This window comes from Penaeus chinensis, chromosome 18 (genome assembly GCF_019202785.1).
Source record: "Penaeus chinensis breed Huanghai No. 1 chromosome 18, ASM1920278v2, whole genome shotgun sequence".
In the NCBI taxonomy this organism is placed as follows: domain Eukaryota; kingdom Metazoa; phylum Arthropoda; class Malacostraca; order Decapoda; family Penaeidae; genus Penaeus; species Penaeus chinensis.
The window spans coordinates 25503504-25508503 of record NC_061836.1 but is presented as its reverse complement, the minus strand read 5'-3'; positions in this window follow the sequence as shown (position 1 = coordinate 25508503).

The window sequence follows — 5000 nt, the reverse complement described above, 5'->3', positions numbered from 1 at the left end:
TACCATAAATAACCTACAACGAGGAAACTATATGACAGGCAATTAAAACTATATTCGTTTTTTGAAAATGAAGCAGCACCTCGCGGTAAATGAGAATTTGTTTTAAACACGGGTTAGATCAATGTTTTCTCTAAATATCTAAATAGTCTGAGGTCTACCAAAGAAAAGATCTAGATTTTCACCCGAGAAAATCTCAGTCTTGTTGTTCCCGCTCGCTGTCGCCGTCGCCGCCGCCACCGCCGTCGCCGCCGCCGCCCCTTCGCCCGCCGCTGTGTTGTTGTTCTCGGGTTGCCGGCGGGAGGGACCCCTCCCCCCTCTCCCCCTCCCTCTCCCCTCCTCCCCAGCGAGTGTCACGTTGCAGGAGACGTCGCCGGAGGAGGGGAGAAGGGGTATCATTGCCGGTGGGGAGGGGGTGGCACCGTCGCTTGGGGAGAAGGGGAGGGGATGCTGTCGTCAGAGGAGGGAGGAGAGGAAACCCTCGTCAGGGGAGAGGGGGCTCAGTGCCGCCAGGGGAACAGGGAAGGGAGAGGGGGCACTGTCGCCAGGAGGGAAAAAGGGACGGGCATCGTTCTCGTAGACACCGAGAGGTACAGACGAACCCACACGTACGCCCGGAGACACACGCGTGCATGTATGAATGTACTGTAGGTATGCTTACATATTCAACCGCAGGCATGTGTTACAGTTACACTTACATGCCTGTCCTAATCAAGATGACTCCATGATTTTCAAGTGAATTCCATAGTGAAACTCAAATCTTATCTCAAATCAAGAGTGAAATGAGTCACCAAAAAAAGAAAATAACTATCTCAAAGATTTATAACAAGACGCAAAATAACTGGAGCGATAATAGTTTGACGTCCAACTTACCGTGATGGATCATAACGAATGCTATAGAAAAAAAACAATTGTGAAAGTTGTAATGTTGATATAACTAATGCGTTTTTACCACTGATATTGCTGTTATCAAGACTATTGTTATCATTAATTTCTACCGCTATCATTACTATTATTGTTATTGTTATTATCGTTATTAATATTATTATTATTCATATTATCGAAACATTTTTACTATTATGAGTAGTACTATTATTATTATCATTATTATTATTGCATTTTTTGTTATAATAATAATATTTATTATTATTATTATTGTTATCATCATTATCATTATTATTATTGTTATTATTATCATTATTATTATTAGTAGTAGTAGTAGCAGTAGTAGTAGTAGTATTGTTAGTATTATTATCATTAGTATTGGTAGTAGTAGTAGTAGTATCATTATTATTATTATTATTATTACTAACATTATTATTATTATTACGATTATTATTATCATTATTATTATTATTATTATTATTATTATTATTATTATTATTATTATTATTATTATTATTATTATTATTATTATTAATATTATTATTATTATCATCATCCTTATTATATATTATCATTAATATTATCATTATCGTTTTTATTATTATTAGCGTTTTTATTATTATTATTATTATTATTATTATTATTATCATTATCATTATTATTATTATCATTATTATTATTATTATTATTATTATTAATATTATCATTATTATTATTATTATCATTATCATTATTAACATCATCATTATTTTTACTCTCATTACTATCACTACTGTTATTATTATTATCATTACTAATTATTATCATTATCATTATTACTAGAAGTAGTAGTAGTAGTATCAGTATCAGTATCATATTATTGTTGTTGTTGTTGTTGTTTTATTATGATTATTATTATTATTATTTTCATTATTATTATGATTATTATTATTATTATTAATGACAATATTATTATTGTTATTTTTATTATTACTATTACTATTGTTATTATTATTATTATTATTAATATCGTTATCATTATGACTATTATGATGATGATTATTATTATTGTTGTTAAAATTATTATTATTATTATTATTATTATTATTACTACTACAACTATCATTTTCTTATTGTTGTTTTTATTATTATTAATATTATATATTTTTTTTATTATTGTTGTTATTATTATTTTATTATTATTGTTATTATTATTATTATAACGATGATAATAATAATAATAATAATAATAATAATAATAATAATAATAATAATAATAACAATAATAATACTAATAATAATAATAATAATAATAATAACAATACTTATTATTATTATTATCATTATTATAATCATTATTATTATTATTATCATCATCATAATAATGATGATAATGATGATGATGATGATAATAATAATAATAATAATAATAATAATAATAATAATAACGATAATCATAACTGCAATAGTAATCATAATAATGATAATAGGAATAATGATGATGACAATGATGATAATGATTATTATTTGTCATTATATTATCATTAGTACGACTGCTACTACTACTACTAATAATAATAATGATAATAATAATAATAATAAAAAATAATGATGATGATGATGATGATGATGATGATGTTGATGTTGATGTTGATGTTGATGATGATGATGATGATGATGATGATGATGAGATGTTGATGATGATGATGATGATGATGATGATAACAACAATGATAATATTCATTCAAAACTTACCGCACCATTCCTCTGCAACGGTGGGTGAGAGTGGACGGATTGTACTCCTTCACCATACTCATAAAATCGATCGTATTTTATACCCCATTGTACCATATTGGGTTACTTGCCCATACTCCCGCCCTTACTCTGTTTAGAATGCACCAGCTCTGTGTAGTTTGTGCACCAATTGGCAGTGCGTCTGTACGATTTTGCACAACATTGTTATTAGGTGATCTGGCTTCAATTTTATAGGTCAAGCCAGTAGGTTTGGGGAGAAGTACCTAATGGCCACAGAACCCTAATTTCTCAAAAACCCAGATATGTGCGTTCCACTGAAAGGACTTAAGCCTTCTTGGTGTGGTAAGGTTTGCTGTGAAGCCGTTTCTTGATTTTAGGCGACATGTGGATGGTAATACATTGGGTGTCGTCGATGGTTACTTGGTTGTTGTTTTTTTCTAGTCTTTGGTCTGGATTGTCTACATATCTTTGGAGGGAGAAATACCAACCAGCCTGTGCTCAGTGCTGGTAGGGGTGGAACACAAAGTTCCCGTGTTTGTTCGGCAAAGCGCCCAGGCCTTTGACCGTAGGATGTGTGCATTAGCTCCCCATTTTCAGCCTCTTAAGTTTTTGAGAAGACAGCTGCGGGACGCAACTTCCCCTCGGAGCTTTTGGATGTGAGTGGCGAACGAAAGCGTCTTGTCCGAAGGTGATCAAAGTCCTTGCCACACAAAGAAATGTTGAGTTTTGGGGTGGCTTCTCTATCCCTTTAATGGAATGCACATATCTGGGTCTTTGTGGGATTAGGATCCTGTGGCCATTTTTTATTGTACTCTTGCATTATGTCCAGGGTAGCTGTAAGGCGTGTTGCAATTTCTCGGAAGGATGTATCCTGTGCAGTTTTGTCTGTAAGAATGAGGAGAGCTGACTACTTAAACTGAGCCTTTGGGTAATATGTCCTTTTGTAGATGCCATTGGCTCATCACACCTTCCTTGATTTTGTGTTAAAAAATGGTCGAGGAAGGGTGATATCCTTTTTGGTATCAATCTCAAATACAGCTTTTAAGAGGTGAGAGGAAAGTTATTGGTTTAAAGATCTTAGGAATACTAGGAACTTCACAAGGCTTGAGTTGGGCAACGCTTTTGGCTCATCTCCTGTTAGGGATTTCATATTGTCTGAGGCATCAGGTAAGAAGGAACTAAAGCCATAGGAGGGCTTTCAGACTAAGATGTTTCAGAAACTCATTAAGAATCCTGCCATTGCCATCTGCTTTGTTGGACTTCAGCCGTGAAAGTTCTCTCATTAGCTATTCCGTGTTGAAAGCTAGGAAACCGTTACCTCTTAAAGAACTGATGTTATATCATAATGTATTTTTTTTTTTTTTTTCTTGAGCCTTCATTCTGGCCATTTTGAATATGTTACTACAGCAAGTCTGTTTAGTGGTTTATTGTCAAAGTTGACAATAAACCATGGTTGAGCTTGCTTCCTTACTATTTTTGGTCATGCCTGTGTTCCCTAATTCTTGCCACCACTGCTGCCTCTCACGAGACAGTTCGATCGTGCTCTGATTGAAAGGATATTGGTCATAAAGCCAAATATATACTGCATTTCCCTGACACCATTATGCAAACTGTAATGTATATTCTTCTTGAACCTTTAGATATAATTTGTCTTACAATTTATCCTTTGAGTCATAACAAAAATTCAAAGCTGTTTTTTCAGCCTATGAGACAGCTGTTTCTTTCCTTTTCCATCGCCCTCTTCGTATCCCTAGTTGAAGGTAAGGTGGGTTGGCCATCTAAATGGTTAATTAGGTAGTTTGTAGACCTATAGTATGTTGAGAAGTTTCGTCTCAGTTTTCAGGAGTTCCATTTACCCACTTTATATCATATCTCCTTACCATTGATTTCTCTTTGACAAAATTAATAAACTAAGTGTCAATGGCTAGATGCATTCCTGGCGTGTTGGGTTGGTTGCCTTGCCTCTGCGTCTAAATCTACCAGAACTTGTACCTTATTGGGTCTCAGCAGGTCTAGGGTTTATCCTTTTAACCCTTTGGTCCGGCACGTAGCGTCAGGATGAGTCTCTGAAAGATTAGATTAACAGGACCACGGGGTGGACGCTCCTGACTCGACCCCATTTAATTATTGTTATTAGTGTTATTATTATTATCATTATTATTACCATTACTTTGATTATTATTCTTATAGTATCGATAATAACAATAGTATTATTTTTAGTTGCAATACTGTAGAATGGTAGTAGTAGTCGTAGTAATATTTTATTTTACTTATTGTCGTCAAAACTTTTGCTGTTATTGTTATTATTTATACAATTAATCTATTTTTGTTTGTTTGTGTTATTACAACTAGCACTATTACTACAACAGCTACTATATTTGCTA